This window comes from Arachis stenosperma, chromosome 10 (genome assembly GCF_014773155.1).
Source record: "Arachis stenosperma cultivar V10309 chromosome 10, arast.V10309.gnm1.PFL2, whole genome shotgun sequence".
NCBI lineage: Eukaryota > Viridiplantae > Streptophyta > Magnoliopsida > Fabales > Fabaceae > Arachis > Arachis stenosperma.
Genome location: NC_080386.1, coordinates 44,243,859 through 44,261,394, shown reverse-complemented (window position 1 = coordinate 44,261,394; position 17,536 = coordinate 44,243,859). Strand labels below are relative to the sequence as shown.

General features: G+C 38.6%; 1 non-coding gene across 1 annotated transcript; it reads left to right on the top strand.

The window, feature by feature from the left end:
* The first annotated feature begins 5,220 nt into the window (after positions 1-5,220).
* LOC130959670 (small nucleolar RNA R71) lies at positions 5,221-5,328 on the top strand. The gene has a single exon (XR_009078739.1). It is a non-coding gene; the product is annotated as a small nucleolar RNA R71 (small nucleolar RNA).
* Positions 5,329-17,536: the final 12,208 nt, after the last annotated feature.

Below are 17,536 nucleotides of genomic sequence, written 5' to 3'. Positions count from 1 at the left end.
GTTACGTCGTCTATCCTTGCGCAAAGTATGGACTATTATATATTGCTGGAAAGCCCTGGATGTCTACTTTCCAACGCCGTTGAGAGCGCGCCAATTGGACTCCTGTAGCTCCAGAAAATCCATTTCGAGTGCAGGGAGGTCAGGATCCAACAGCATCAGCAGTCCTTTTTCAGCCTAAGTCAGATTTTTGCTCAACTCCCTCAATTTCAGCCAGAAAATACCTGAAATCACAGAAAAATACACACACTCATAGTAAAGTCCAGAAATATGATTTTTGCCTAAAAACTAATAATAATTAACTAAAAACTAATTAAAACATGCTAAAATCTACATGAAATTACCCCCAAAAAGCGTACAAAATATCCGCTCATCACTCGGTATGCTCAACTCTACGTTGATGAGATAGTTAAGCTACATGGAATTCCAGTGTCCATTATTTCAGATCGCGGGCCCCAGTTTACCTCTCATTTTTGGAAATCTTTTCAAAAAGCGTTAGGAACTCGTCTAGATCTTAGCACAGCTTTTCACCCTCAAACCGATGGGCAATCAGAGAGGACGATCCAGATATTGGAAGACATGTTAAGGTGTTGTGTTCTAGATTTTGGTGGGAATTGGGACAACTATCTACCTTTGATCGAGTTCTCTTATAATAATAGTTATCAAGCCAGCATTCAAATGGCACCATTTGAGGCCCTTTATGGGAGAAGATGCAGGTCACCTATTGGGTGGTTTGAGGTTGGTGAGGTTAAGCTTTTGGGGCCAAATTTGGTACAAGATGCGGTTGAGAAGGTTCGCATAATAAGAGAACGTTTATTAGCAGCTCAGAGTAGGCAGAAGGCTTATGTTGATAACAGAAGGCGTAATTTAGAGTTTTCAGTGGGTGATCAGGTATTTCTGAGAGTGTCGCCTATGAAAGGAGTGATGAGGTTTGGGAAAAGAGGCAAGCTTAGTCCTCGATACATTGGTCCATTTGAGATACTGGACAGAATAGGTGCAGTTGCTTACCGCTTGGCATTGCTGTCTGAGTTGTCTATGATTCATCCAGTATTTCATGTATCAATGCTGTGCAAATACCTTCCCGACCCATCTCATGTGCTTGCACCACAAGTCATAGAGCTAAACGAAGATTTATCATTTGAAGAGAAACCAGTGACTATAATAGATTGTCAAGTAAAGAAACTACGTTCTAAAGAGATAGCATCTGTGAAAGTTGTTTGGAAGAATCATTCGGTAGAAGAAGCAACTTGGGAAGTGGAGGACGCTATGCGCGACAAATATCCGTATTTGTTTGAGTTTGAAGGTAACTATCACACTTATCATAGTTTATGGGTTTGAAATTCGGGGACCGAATTTCTTAAGGGGGAGAGAATGTTATAACCGAAGAAAAAAAAAAGGAAGAGGGGTTTAATGAGTCACGTGACTCACCCCTCTCCCCAGCCCCACTTATTTTCTTTTACCCGAAACCCTTCTCCCTCTTTTTCAATTTCATTTCTTCTTCTTCTTCTTTTTCTTCTTCTTCTTCTTCTCCCTTTCCATCTTCTCATCTCTTCTTCTTGAAATCATACACTATCATTAAATCCACTTCTTTCATTTTACTTCCTTCTCCTTCTCTTCTCTTCTTTATTTTATTCATTCAAATTTCTTTTATCACAACCCTAAATCATGGAGCTTCAACCTATTTAGTGAAGAAAGTATTCAACTTTTGAGTTCTGGTTATTATTGAGGCTTCAAGGTAACTCTTTGACTCAATAATTAGCTATATCTCAAATTTTTAGCATCCCTATACTTGTGGGTATAGCAAAATCCGAATTAGGGTTATTATGGTTAGAAAATTTGGGACTTTTGTCAAGGTGAGTAAGATTATGTTAATTGACGATATTCGTAGCTCACAAATATCATTATTGTCATATTTCTAGAGTTGTAGAGTTATTGGACATCATTTGGTAGCTCGTTGACGCGCTCAGAGTTGCTTCCGGTTCTTTGGAATAAGTTGTGAGTGGATATTATATCTATAATTGTTTTTAAATATATTATTATCAATATCTATGTTGAATAATTAATTTTGGAGTTTGAAAATATTTTATTTCTGAATTTTTGAAAATAAATATTGATTTGTGAAACTTACAATTTTATAAAAATACACACGAGACGATATTTATATATTTTGTAAAGTATAAATGTTTTCTTATTTGACCTTATTTAAATTTTAGTATGCAATCCTATATATATTGATTTGCTATGGAATTTAGTAGTATGTTATAAGCACTAGAGATTTTTATAAGTGATTTGGTTTGGATTGGTTTGGGAGACTCTGACTAGAAAACCGTAGTTCACGGCGGTTATGACGTTAACCTAGATGCATCTGGCTCAGACCTCAGCTAGTAGGGGCGTTGCTAGCCTAACGTGTAGGCCACACGTTGGATCTGTTATACCGTACGGGCACACTAGAGGAAAGGGCTACCCTTAGAGGTGGAGCAGCCCTAGGTGTGTAATATTTGATTTGATTTGACTTCTGGAATGAGAACTCCCATTTCAGTTCATCCGCTTAACTATTTATCTATTGTTTGTATAATTAATTAATATGAATTTCCCATCTCTGAAAAGAAATATAATTTTCAAGGTAAATTCTGTATTGTCTCGTGTGGGTTATAGATGTAATGTTTGCTCACCGAGTTGCAAAACTCACCCTATTATATTCTCATATTTTTCAGATACAGGAGTCATTCCAGGTTCCATTCCACCAGCCCCTCAGTAGATCTTAGTCATTTTGGTGAGCCCTTCTTCTTTCCAAGGGCTAAGTAATTATGTAATGGAACCTTTGCTCAAAATCTAGATTATGTCAATGCTCCATATGTCACAGGCAGGATCCTCGTGCGGGTTATGTTATTTTGAATCTTGAACTGTTTAGGTAGTAATTATGATTTGGTTATGTAAGACTTATGGTTTTAACTATATACTCTAGTTATCAACTTGATATATGTATGATGCGTATTTTGGATATATTTGGTTGTGGATGTAATTTGGAGTACGTTGTTGTTGTTGTCCTTGGAAAAGGAGGTTTATTATTAATACAGGGGTTTAATATTTATATTGGTAAGGTCCTAGAAACAGAGGAGATTCTGTCCGTTTGTCTGAAAATTTGGTCGTTTGGCTTGCTGAGGGAATTGTCCCTTGAGCGCCAGTCATGACTTGATTTGGGTCATGACATAAACGCCAGTCTGCTGCCTTTTCTGGCGATTAAACGCCAAGAAATGTGCCAGACTAGGCATTTAAACGCCCATTTTAATACCTTTACTGGTGTTTAAATGCCAGACTGCTGCCCATTTCTGGCGTTTAAACACCCAGAATGGTGCCAGGCTGGGCGTTAAACGCCCATTTTGGTATCCTAATGCCAGTAAGCTCGTCCTCCAGGGTGTGCCATTTTTGATGCTGTTTTTTATTTTTCTTTAATTTTTGCAGTTGATTTTGTGACTCCACATGATCATTATCCTAAAGAAAACATAAATAACATAGATAAATAATATAAAATTGGGTGCCTCCCAATAAGCACTTCTTTAATGTCAATAGCTTGACAGTGAGCTCTTTTCAGAGCTTCACAGATGCTCAGAGCATGATTATGGCCTCCAACATCAAACTTAGAGTTTGAGTGTGGGGGCTCTGTCTGACTCTATTTTAAGAGAAGTTTTTCATGCTTCTTCTCCATGTTTACAGAAGAAGATCCTTGAGCCTTAAACATAAGGTAGTCCTAATTCAATTGAAGGACTAACTCTCCTCTGTCCACATTAATCACAGCCCTTGCTGTGGCTAGGAAGGGTCTTCCAAGGATGATGGATTCATCCTCATCCTTCCCAGTGTCTAGGATTATGAAGTCAGCAAGGATGTAAAGGCCTTCAACCTTCACTAGGACATCCTCTACAAGTCCATAAGCCTTTTTCATTGCTTTCTCTGCCATCTCTAGTGAGATTATTGTAGCTTGTACCTCAAAGACCCTAGTTTTTCCATTACAGAGAGAGGCATGAGGTTGTTACCTGACCCCACGTCATACAGATCCTTTTCAAAGGTCATGGTGCCTATGGTGCAAGGTATTAAGAACTTTCCAGGATCCAGTTTCTTTTGAAGCAATGTCTGCTGAATCCATGTATTCAGTTTATTGATGAGCAATGGAGGTTCATCCTCCCAAGTCTCATTACCAAATAACTTGGCATTCAGCTTCATGATTGCTCCTAGATATTGAGCAATTTGCTCTTCAGTAGTAACTTCATCTTCTTCAGAAGAAGAATATTCTTCAGAGCTCATGAATGGTAATAAGAAGTTCAGTGGAATCTCTATGGTCTTTGTAAGAGCCTCAGATTCCTTTGGTTCCCCATTAGGCAACTTCTTATTGGTCAGTGGACGCCCATTAAGGTCTTCTTCAATGGAAATCACGCCATCCTCCTCCTCTATAGGTTCGGCCATTTTGGTCATATTAATGGCCTTGCACTCTCTCTTTGGATTCTCTTCTGTATTGCTTGGGAGAGTACTAGGAGGAGTTTCAGTGACTCTTTTACTCAGCTGAACCACTTGTGCCTCCAAATTTCTAATGGAGGACCTTGTTTCATTCATGAAACTGAGAGTGGCTTTAGATAGATCAGAAACCATGTTTGCTAAGCCAGAGAGGCTCTACTCATAATTCTCTGTCTGTTGCTGAGAAGATGATGGGAAAGGTTTGCTATTGCCAAACCTATTTCACCAACCATTATTATTATTGAAACCTTGTTGAGGCTTCTGTTGATCCTTCCATGAAAAATTTGGGTGATTTCTCTATGAAGGATTATAGGTGTTTTCATAGGCTTCTCCCATGTAATTCACCTCTTCCATTGCAGGATTCTCAGGGTTATAAGCTTCTCCTTCAGAGGAGGCTTCTTTAGCATTGTCGGATGCAGCTTGCAATCCAGTCAGATTCTGAGAAATCATATTGACTTACTGAGTCTGTATTTTGTTCTGAGCCAATATAATATTCAGAGTATCAATCTTAAGAACTCCTTTCTTTTGAGTCATCCCATTATTCACAGGATTTCTTTCAGAAGTGTACATGGACTGATTATTTGCAACCATCTCAATGAGTTCCTGGGCTTCCGCAAGGGGTTTCAGATGAAGAGATCCACAAGCAGAATGGTCTAATGAAATTTTTGACAACTCGGACAGACCATCATAGAATATACATATGATGCTCCATTCTAGAAGCATGTCAGAAGGACACCTTTTGGTTAATTGCTTGTACCTTTCCCAAGCTTCATAAAGGGCTTCACCTTCCTTCTGTTTGAAGGTTTGGACTTCCACTCTAAGCTTGCTCATCTTTTGAGGTGGAAAGAATTTGGTCAAGAAAGCATTAACCAACTTGTCCTAAGAGTTCAGGCTTTTTCTAGGTTGTGACTCCAACCATGTCCTAGCTCTATCTCTTACAGCAAAAGGGAAAAGCATAAGTCTGTAGACCTCGGGATCAACCCCATTGGTCTTAACAGTATCATAGATTTACAGGAATTCAGCTAAGAACTGATGAGGATCTTCCGATGGAAGTCCATGAAACATGCAATTCTGCTGCATTAGAGAAGCTAATTGAGGCTTAAGCTCAAAGTTATTTGCTCCAACGGTAGGAATTGAGATGCTTCTTCCATAGAAGTTGGAAGTTGGTGCAGTATAGTCACCAAGCATCTTCCTTGCACCTCCGCCATTTTTATTGGGTTTAGCCATGTCTTTTTCTTTTTCGAAAACTTCTGTCAGGTCCTCTCCAGAGTGTTGTGCTTTAGCTTCTCTTAGCTTCCTCTTCAGAGTCCTTTCAGGTTTAGGATTAGCTTCAACAAGAATATCTTTATCCTTGTTCCTGCTCATATAAAAAAGAAGAGAACAGAAAAGAAGAGGATTCCTCTATGTCACAGTATAGAGATTACTTTATGTGAGTAGAAGAAGAAAAGAATAGAAGAATGAGGTAGAGGGAGAGAAAGGGTTCGAATTATGAGTAGAAGAGAAGTGTTAGTAGATAAATAAAATAAATAGAAAGAGATGAGAGAGAGAGAGAGAGGGAATTCGAATATTAAATAAAAGAAAAAGGAAAAATATTTTTGTTTTTATTTTAAAAATTATTTAATATCCGAAAATTGAGAAAGGAATAAAATAAAATTAGAGTTTGAAACAATTAGTTAATTAAAAAGGTTTTTGAAAAAGAGGAAGGTGATTTTCGAAAATGAGAAGTGAAAAAGTAGTTAGGTGGTTTTGAAAAAGATAAGAAATAGTAAGTTTTGAAAAGATAAGAAGTTAGAAAAAGATTTTGAAATTAAAATTTGAAAAAGATATGATTTGAAAAAGATTTGATTTTAAAATTGATGACTTGACTAACAAGAAATTACAAGATATGATTCCAAAATTTAAAGATTGAACCTTTCTTAACAAGAAAGTAACAAACTTGAAATTTTTTGAATCAAATCCTTAAATGTTAGTAAAGTTTTCGAAAATATGAGATGGAAAAAAGAAAAAGATTTTGAAAATCAATTTTAAAATTTTCAAAAATATTAAGAAGAAAAATGAAAAAGATTTGATTTTTGAAAAAGATTTGAAAAGAAAGAATTTTTAAATTGAAATTTTGACTTGACTAACAAGAAACAACTAAATTTTAAAAATTTTTGACTAAGTCAACCTAAAATTTCAAATTTTATGAGTGAAATAAGGAAAAGATATTTTTTATTTTTTTTTGAATTTTAATGAAGAAAGAGAAAAATAACAAAAAGACTCAAGACATAAAAATTTTGGATCAAAACCAATGATGCATGCAAGAATACTTTGAATGTCAAGATGAACACCAAGAACACTTTGAAGATCAAGATGAACATCAAGAACTTATTTTTGAAAAATTTTTTGAAAAGAATGACATGCAAGACACCAAACTTAAAAATTTTTAAACTCTCGATTCTAAGAATCCGAAAATGCATATGAAAAACAAGAAAAAACACAAAACAAGAAAATTTTAAGATCAAACAAGGAGACTTTATCAAGAACAACTTGAAGATCATGAAGAAAACAATGCATGAGATTTTTCGAAAATCTTGGGAAAATTTGGAAACATGCAATTGACACTGATAAACCACTATTTTATGGTTTATCTTCTGCTTAATTGAGTGATTTTTATCAAGCCTTTGCCTACTTATTCATATGATTTGCATGGTTTTACATTCTCTTTCCTGATTTTGTGCTATGATTGAAAGCATATTTTTTTGGTTTTAATTTAGTTAATTTTAAATCATCTCTTATTATCATTCGATACCTTGATATGTGTGTTAAGTGATTTCAAGGATTACAGGGCAAGAATAGCTTAGAGGATGGAAAGGAAGCATGCAAAAGTGGAAGGAATACAAGAAGTTGATGAAACTGCTAAGCTGTCCAGCCTGACCTCTTTGCACTCAAGCGGTCATAACATGAGCTACAGAGGTCCAAATGACGCGGTTCTACTTACGTTGGAAAGCTAACGTTCGGGGCTTCGATTTGATATATAATTTGCCATAGTGGCCGTACATATAGGCGATGTGAACGCGCACTCCACGCGGACGCGTCGCATCTGCGAATCTCATTCCACGCAAACGCATGGATGACGCCTCCGCGTCACATGGCCACGACCTGTACGGACCAGAAAGTGCTAGAAGTGACTTCTAGGCTGTTTTTGACCCAGTTCTCGGCCCAGAAAACATAGATTAGAGGCTGGGAGTAGAGCAGAATCAGATGATGCATTCATAACTCACAATTTTAGGTTTTAGATGTAGTTTTTAGAGAGAGATGCTCTCTCCTCTCTCCTAGGATTTAGGATTAGGATTTTTAGAAATTATGATTTATCTCATCTTCATATCAGGTTCAATATTCCTTTATTTTGACTTCTCTTCTACTTTGAGATACTTTAATGCTTTTATTTGTATTTGATTTATGTTGCCCAATTGGCTTATGAATATTTTCCATGTTAGATTTGACTGCTTTGAATGAATGTTATTTGAGGTATTCCAGATATTTATGATTCTTATTTAGATTTTTATATTATTGGCTTTAATTGATTAACTGGAAGCTCTTGAGTTATCAACTATTCATGATTGATTGTTATGTCGGCTAATTAACTGGAATTCCACTAACTCTAGTCTTTCCTTAGGAGTTGGCTAGGACTTGGAAAATCTAACCAATTGGTTCACTTGACTTTTCCTTGCTTACGCAAAGGTTAACTAAGTGGGATTAACTTCCATTCTTATAGGAGTAACTAGGATAGGACTTCCGAATCTTCATATCTTGCCAAGAGTTTATTTTATAGTCAATTATTTATTTTATTTGTCCTTTAATTTACTTGTTCCCCACTTTCAAAACCCCAATTTACAGAATCCATAACCAATAATAAGAACATACCTCCCTGCAATTCCTTGAGAAGACGACCCGAGGTTTGAATACTCGGTTATCAATTTTAAAAGGGTTTGTTACTTGTGACAACCAAAACGTTGGTAAGAAAGGTTCATTGCTTGGTTTAGAAACTATACTTGCAACGAGAATTTATTATAACTTCTAAATCATCAATCTTCAGTTCTTCAAAATGGCGCCATTGCCGGGGAATTGCAAACGTGTGCCTTATTATTGGTTATTGTAAATATTTTTTTCAAAAAAAAATTTCAGATTTTAAAATTTTTATCTTATCTTATCTTATTTCAAAATCAAATTTCAAATCTTTTTCAAAAATCATATCTTTTTCAAAATATTTTCTTTTTGATTAGTTTTTGTTTTTATTTTCTTCTACTACTATGAACTCTCACCCCTTTGGCTATGAGTCTGGTTACAACTATGTTGCAGGAAGAGAAAGCTATAACAGGAATATGCATCAAGGTCAGACCAATCAAAGATGGACAGAGCCGAGAGGATCTGATCAACCCTTTAGGCAACAACACCTTCCAAGATATCATAGACAAACACCATCCTACAATGCATACCAAGCTGATAGATATGGTGGAACGCCTAGTAGCTACCAACAAGCCCCACCGTATGCTCAGAGACCATCCTCACAACATAACTTTGAACCACCACACTCACAAGCCCCTTTCCACCATTCACCTCCATATGACCCCAATCCTTATTCACCACACCAACCACCATATGAACCATACCCAGAACCACCACCTCAATATACACCATCTCCATATCCTTATCAAGAGGAACCACTTCCGTGTTATGAACCTTTTCTCCCAACAAATGAACCCTCCTATCCACCCCAAACCTCCATGGAAAGCAAACTTGCCTCTATCACTAGTCTCACCTCTACTCTTCAAGCACTTATATCCCGCATGGGCCAACCCTCTACACCCAATATTCAATCCTCAAGCTCCACTGCACTTTCATCTCAACCACATAATGATCCACCCATCCCATCACCACCATCCATGGAAGAGCGCCAACATCCATCAATCCAAGAGCAACATGATCCCACTGATACTATTGACATAGAATAAGAGAGAAAGGATCATCTTCGCGAATCCATACTTCATAAGGAGCTAGAGGAGGCACTAAAGGTGAAGGTAGTAGAGACCCTTGAAGTTGACAGCGCGGTTGCAGAACTAGTGAAGGAAGACAACAAGGAGGATTTTGTACTCGAAGGTGAAGAAATGGTTGAACAGAAAATCATCAAGGATGAATACGATTTCATACTTAAATACCTGGATCAAGACAGAAATCAATTACATTTTCGACGTTCAGACATTCAAAGAACCCCCATGGCTTCATGTGGGAAATCTACTAAAGAACGTAGAAGGAAGGAGAAATTGGGCACTCCGGTGGATAGTGAGCAGCACGATTTGATATTGGAACAAGTGGGGGAAGCTGGAATTATTGAAGAAAAAGAGGAGGCAGTGGTTGAAGACTTAGGAGATGCTGAACCTCCATGGGAAGTCAAGTTATACAACCTCCTTCAAAGATGTTTGAGACTGATGTTGAGGAGGGTGTACAACCTCCAAGGCATCTCATGATTGAAGACTTTGAAAGGGATGGTCAAGAGATGGATTCGATCATTGATGAATTCTTATCTACATTTGTGTCCTCTCCCATTGGACTTGACATGGAGATGAAAGAAGAAGAAGCACAATCTCCCATGCCCATGGTGAACAATGAAGAAGAGATTGAATTGGAAGAAATCCACCAAGAGGAAGAGGTTGATATTGAAGAAGATTGCAAAGAGATGGAAGATGTTGAAGAAGAGCACAAGGGAGTGGAACTTGCACGTTCATTAGAAACACCTCCCCCTAAGTTGCCATCATCCTTCACAACATTCAAGTGGGTAAAATTCATATCCCTTAGCTTTCTAATTCCACTTGAATATGGGCTACTGGAGACGGATGGTCAACTTAGAACTCTTTGTGCATTAAGAGTAAGAGGAAGATGGTCAGTGGTAAGAATTGCCCTGCAAGGTTCATTATGGTTAGAAGCTTTAAGTTTAAACGCAAAGGTTGGTGTAAAGCTCAATTGAATGGGTCTAGGAAGTTGTTTAGACGCTTCAGTGAGAATTCTAAAGCTGAGCCACCCGGCTGAAACAATGATGATCAACTTGAAGACGGGTGTAGAAACAAGATTTGGGATCCGGGAATATATGAGGATCAATTTTGGGAGCTCAAAGCTTATAAAGAACTCCATCAAAGCTTGAGGAATTTACTTAGTATTGATAGAGCTTATTGGAAGACCAAGCATTGGTGGAAGTTTCAGGACGAGTTCAAGCATAAGCCGCCATAACAAGGAGCTCGCCAAATGTCCAACTTAAGGACTTTAACTAAAAGTGCTAGGTGGGAGACAACCCACCATGGTATGATCGTTCCCTTTTCAGTTTTAGTTCTAGTCTGTTTTGTTTGTTTTTGAGTTTTGATTGAACTTGAAATCATGCATACTTGCATAGCATTCATATTAAGCATTGCATTCTTCATACTGCATTATAAAAAAAATCGCACGGGACGCGACAGCGTCGCTGACGCGTCTGCGTCGCTGACGCGTCTGCGTCGCAGGTGCTTTAGGGAGAAACAAAAAGTGAACAGAAAGTCACACGAGAGCGTGGCTGGAGGCGTGCCTTTAGCACAAATTTGACCCACGCGACCGCGTCGCTGACGCGTCCGCGTCACATGCGAAACATGCCACCCACGCGTCCGTGTCCCCCACGCGGCCGCGTGCCCTGTAAATCGACGTAAAAAGGGTGTATGGACAAAAGTTGAGCTGGATCGTGGCTGAACTCGTGCTAGAAGCACAAGCCTTACCACGCGGACGCATGGCTGACGCGTTCGCGTCATATCCCTATAATGGCCACTCACGCGATCGTGTCGACTACGCGACTGCGTCATCCTGGAATTTCGCAATAATGAATTTTGAACAGAGAGTTGTGCGAACGCGAGGCTGCCCTCGCGCCAGTAGCACAAAATGCGTCACGCGTCCGCGTGACCGACACAACCGCGTCGATTAATTTAAGCGCAAGTCGCGCGACCGTGTTCCCCACGCGTCTGTGTCGCTTGCGCCGCACAACTTATCCAGAGCAGCCAAATATCTTATCTTTTCTTTCCCAAATCTAAATCTTTTCTTTCCCTTCTTATTTCTTTCTTCCTTCCTTTCTTTTTCTTTCTTTTTTCTTTTAATTGGTGTTGAAAATTTATTTGGGTCATTATTTCCCATATCTTGCTCATGGATTATTTGTGATTTGTTTAAACAATTATATATTATTATAAGGGTGCTTGCATGTTCTAATTAATATTTTCCATACCTTATTTTTAGATTTCTTTGAGCTCTACTACTCTAAATGCCTGCTTTTTACATAACTCCTTCTCTATTTTATTATTTAAATATAATTGTTTTTACAAACATATTATTAATTTGAGAGACTTGGTAATCTAATTTGGACATTGAATGCTTGACCTATGCTACTCATGCCCTTTGCCGGCATGCCAATAAACACCTTGCATTCAACTTTTCTCACATGCACTTGCTATATTTCCATTATTGATTTGCCACATGTAGTCATGACCATGTGTTCACATCATTATCCATACCTGTGCATTCATTACCACCTTTCCTATTCTTTTCCTTGCTATAACCCTTGAATGCTAATGTCTTTTCTCGTTTCCTTTCAGGATGGCCACCAAGAAAGGTAAAGAGAAAGCTACTCCCATACCACTGGCAAGGAAAGGAACAAAAAAGCACTAGCTGAGGAACCACAACCCCCGCCACCTGCACATCTTTGCATGCACCAAAGACGGTGCAATCTTTAAGTGTGGGGAGGTCGATACCGATCTCCACGGGTTAGTTAGTCCCTTTTCAACACCAATTTTTGTTTTACATTGTTGCATTTGCATGCTTGATTGCATGTCTGTTTTATTTTGTGCATATTTTACCACTTGGTTGAAGTAACATTCTCTTTTTCAAGAAAATTTTTATAGCATTTCACTAATTTGAATAAAACTTTTTGGAAAAACTTGTATGAAGAAATATTATTTTGGAACATAGTTTAGACCTCGAACACACGAAACCAGTGAGATTTTGAGCCTATTTTGATTGGTTACATTTTATCAACCAATATATTATTTTTGGTGTGTGTTTTTCTCTCTAAAATTATGATCTTTGTCTTGCTTAATTCTATATTTCCATTGTTTGATGTATGCATGCACCGATATGATTGAGGCCTTTGTTTCACTAAGCTTACATATCCATATGGCCTTACCCTTTCATTATCCTTTGCAAACCAATTTGAGCCTAATATACCCATTTGTTCTTTACTTTAGCTCATTACTAACTCTAAGCGAAAAATAATAATGTCCTTAATTTGAATCCTTGGTTAGCTTAGACTAGTAAAAGTGCTCATGATTTAAGTGTGGGGGAGTTAGGTTTGAAAATATTTGGTTTGAATAATTGGGTGTTGTATATTTTAGTGAAAAATGTGCAAAATAATAGTTGAGCACATATTATTGCATTCAATACTTTAATCATATGCATTGAGAAAAATAAAAAAAAAAGAAAAAGAAAAAGAAAAGAGCAAATAATAAAAGGGGATAAATTGCCCCAAAGTAAGTGTTGGTATTAATGCATATGTTCTGAACACAAATTGAGGATGCATGAATATGTGAAAAACACAGTTAATGGGAAGTTAGATTTTGCATTTTAATTAAATGGATTGTCTTAAGTTAGGCGGAAAGTTTATGTTAATTAAGGATTCAGATTTTAGTCCACTTGGCCAAATACAATCCTACCTTGACCCTAACCCCATTACAACCCTTAAAAGACCTCTTGATTTGTGTATTGGTGCATTAAATTTTTGTTAATTGTTAGATGAAGAGCAAGCTATAGAAAGCAAGATTAGTAGAGAATTGAGATAATTGACCATAGAAACTTGAGAGTTAGAATGATATACACTACCAGTAAGGGTTCAGTGCTCAATTCTATGTTCCCTACTTTTAGGAGCTATCTTCTTCTTGCAAGTTCATTGTACTGTATTTTGTAATTTGAATTAGTGAAATCCGGTTTATATTTGTTCTTGAAAGATTTATTTACTTTTCACCAAGTAGGTAGAAACATTTTGCATGTAGTTGCATTCACGTAGATAGGTTGCATTTCATACATTCTATCATTCCTCTTCACTCCTTTATAGTTTCTCTTGAGCTTAGCATGAGGACATGCTAACATTTAAGTGTGGGGAGGTTGATAAACCACTATTTTATGGTTTATCTTGTGCTTAATTGAGTGATTTTTATCAAGCCTTTGCCCACTTATTCATATGATTTGCATGGTTTTACATTCTCTTTCCTGATTTTGTGCTATGATTGAAAGCATGTTTCTTTGGTCTTAATTTAGTTAATTTTAAATCCTCTCTTATTATCATTCGATGCCTTGATATGTGTGTTAAGTGATTTCAAGGATTACAGGGCAAGAATAGCTTAGAGGATGGAAAGGAAGCATGCAAAAGTGGAAGGAATACAAGAAGTTGAGGAAACTGCTAAGCTGTCCAGCCTGACCTCTTCGCACTCAAACAGTCATAACATGAGCTACAGAGGTCCAAATGATGCGGTTCCACTAGCGTTGGAAAGCTAACGTCCGGAGCTTCGATTTGATATATAATTCGCCATAGTGGCCTGGTGCACGAAATTGTGATCATCAATGGCGCCATCAACATGGTACGCTCAATTGCAATCTCAGCTCTTTATCACAACTTCGCACAACTAACCAGCAAGTGCACTGTGTCGTCCAAGTAATAAACCTTACGCGAGTAAGGGTCGATCCCACGGAGATTGTTGGTATGAAGCAAGCTATGGTCACCTTGTAAATCTCAGTCAGGCAGATTCAAATGGTTATGGATGATATATGAATAAAGTATAAAATAAAGATGGAGATACTTATGTAATTCATTAGTGAGAATTTCAGATAAGCGAATGGAGATGCTTTGTCCCTTCCGTCTCTCTGCTTTCCTGTTGTCTTCATCCAATCCTTCTTACTCCTTTCCATGGCAAGCTGTATGTTGGGCATCACCGTTGTCAATGGCTACAGTCTCGTCCTCTCAGTGAAAATGTTCAATGCGCTCTGTCACAGCACGGCTAATCATCTGTCAATTCTCAATCAGGTTGGAATAGAATCTAGTGATTCTTTTGCGTCTGTCACTAACGCCCAGCCTTCAGGATTTTGAAGCTCGTCACAGTCATTCAATCCTTGAATCCTACTCAGAATACCACAGACAAGGTTTAGACCTTCCGGATTCTCTTGAATGCCGCCATCAATTCTAGCTTATACCACGAAGATTCTGATTAAAGAATCCAAGAGATAAACATTCAAGCCTTGTTTGCTTGTAGAACGGAAGTGGTTGTCAGGCACGCGTTCATAAGTGAGAATGATGATGAGCGTCACATAATCATCACATTCATCATGTTCTTGGGTACGAATGAATATCTTAGAACAAGAACAAGCTGAATTGAATAGAAGAACAATAGTAATTGCATTAATACTCAAGGTACAGCAGAGCTCCACACCTTAATCTATGGTGTGTAAGTCCACCGTTGAAAATACATAAGAACAAGGTCTAGGCATGGCCGTGAGGCCAGCCCCATGATCTAAGATAGCATAAGACTACTCAAAGATAGCTACCAAGATGAGAATACAATAGTAAAAGGTCCTATTTAATTTGTAGAGAACTAGCCTAGGGTTTACAAAGATGAGTAAATTACATAAAAATCTACTTCCGGGCCCACTTGGTGTGTGCTTGGGCTGAGCATTGAAGCATTTTCGTGTAGAGACTTCTCTTGGAGTTAAACGCCAGTTTTTGTGCCAGTTTAGGCGTTTAACTCCCATTCTTGTGCCAGTTCCGGTGTTTAACGCCGGGCAGTTTTGAGCTGATTTGGAACGCCGGTTTGGGCCATCAAATCTCAGGCAAAGTATGGACTATTATACTGTTCCGAGGGTTACCTGAAACTGTAGGTCGATCTTAGATGAGATCGCCTGTGTTGGTCGGAACCGACGTGTCCGGCAGGTGGGTATCGGCCGGAGCTGGTGTGTCCGACTTGTTGGACTTGTTGGGGGTGCTGATCCTTCGTCGCCGGAGGGTGGGGGGTACCTGCAAGAGACTCCGATGCTTAAGTTAGCAAGGGTGTTAAGCAGGTATTGAGTAGAATCAGAGTATGAGTTATACCTGGGTGCTCCAGTGTATTTATAAGGGTGAGATGTGGCCTTCTGTGGATAAGATAAGTTAGTTATCTTATCTTATCTTATCTTTAAGTGATGTCATCTTATCTTTAAGGGAACCGCCTTTCTCTCTGTAGGCTTGGGCTGCCTTAGGATTTGGGGCGTGTTCCTCTATTTGGGCCCTTTGTTTGGGCTTTCCTGTGACTTGGCCGAGCTCTTTGAGAAGAGGTCGGGTTGTCCTGACCTGAAGAGGTCGGTCGCTTTGCCTGTAGAACATCCCGGGTCGGACAGCTCGACCCAGGGTATGAATAGTGCCCCTGCTTGAGCTCGGTCTTCTTTTTTGAGGCCGAGTCCTAGACTTCGGTCCTTCTTTGGTGAAGCCGAACTCAAGCATTTTATCGATTCCTTTGTATCAGCTTTTGAATGTAGAACGTTTTCTACTAGAAAATGCGCGCCTTTGCACCGGCGCTTTTTTGGGAACGTGCGAGGGTTTAATGCTTTTAATTTTGAGCATTAATTGCCCCGTTTCTCCTAGGCTCTTTACTTTCGATTTTGAAAACACCTGAAAACGGTTTCTCTCCTTTGCTCTTTCGTAACTTCTTTTCTCAGTTCTCTCCACTCTCTGCTTCTGTACTTCAGGTTCCCTTTCATTGCGGCGTCATTTGGTGTTCTCTGGCGACATTTACTTTTGTTCGCATTCTTCGTGAGAAGGCATTTCCAGATTTCGTCTTCCCTCTTTGAAGCTTGCTGCTCTTTTCCAGGTTGGTACTAGCTTTTCTTGCTTTTTCCGTAGCTTCGCCTTTAATTTTGGTGATAGTTCTGATTTTGCATGTTTGAAAGTTTGGATCTTTTTGCGATCTTTTACTTGTTGCTGTGATATGCTTTTCTTATCTCCCTTCTTGTGGTTTTTCTTGGAATTTCTGTTGAGGCTTTCTGGGGTTTTACTGTTGCTTTCTGGTTGCTTTTGGTATGGGTAGAAGATCCGTATCTGTTTCTTACTTTTTGGAGGTTGCTTCCTGTCTGATCTTTCTCAAAAAAGGTTGCGTCTTTAATGGTCCTATGCTTTGTTGCTTTGGGAATGTTTTGTTTGGTAGGCTCTGTAATGATTTGCTGTGTTTTTTCTTTGATGAAAAGCGCTTGTTGTTTTGAATCCTTTTTTTGAGAAATGCTTGGGATGTGATCTGGAAACCTTGCATTATTGCTGCCTCCAAAGGATGCCCCAGGACTTTGGTTTGAGTCTTGGGGTTTTCCTTTTCTTGCTTTTCATTGCCTCAGAAGTATTGACCGAGTTGTTTTCCCCTTTGTCCGAGATGTTTGTAGTAACTTTATTTTCTTTTCTTTACTTGTAGGATTTAGTTGGCCTCATGTCTTCTCGCAATAACATTGTAGAGATGTCTTCCAGAGTTCCCGAGGGGATGTCTGATTGGCTGGACTCTCTTGTTTTGTTGTGTGTTTCCGTTGTGGACGCTGAATTTTGCATAGAGATGAGGAAGCGTCATAGGATTTGTGGCAATAATGCTCACGAGGGGGATTACGAGCTTGTTGCTCCTGATTCTAATGAGAGGGTTTGTTCTCCGACTTCCATTGAGAGGAAGCGTCCCTTCTTCTATGCCTATGAATACTTTTTTAGCCAGTTGAATGTTACTTTTCCTTTTACTGCTTTTGAAACCGACCTGTTGTGGTCGTGTAATATTGCTCCATCCCAGCTTCACCCAAATTCCTGGGGTTTTATTAAAATTTTTCAACTTCTCTGCCGTGAACTAGATGTAACACCTTCCCAGACTTTATTTCTTTACTTGTTTGTTTCTGCCAAGCCTGGCGGTTCTTCAAAAAAGAAAGCTTCTTGGGTTTCTTTCCGGTCCGC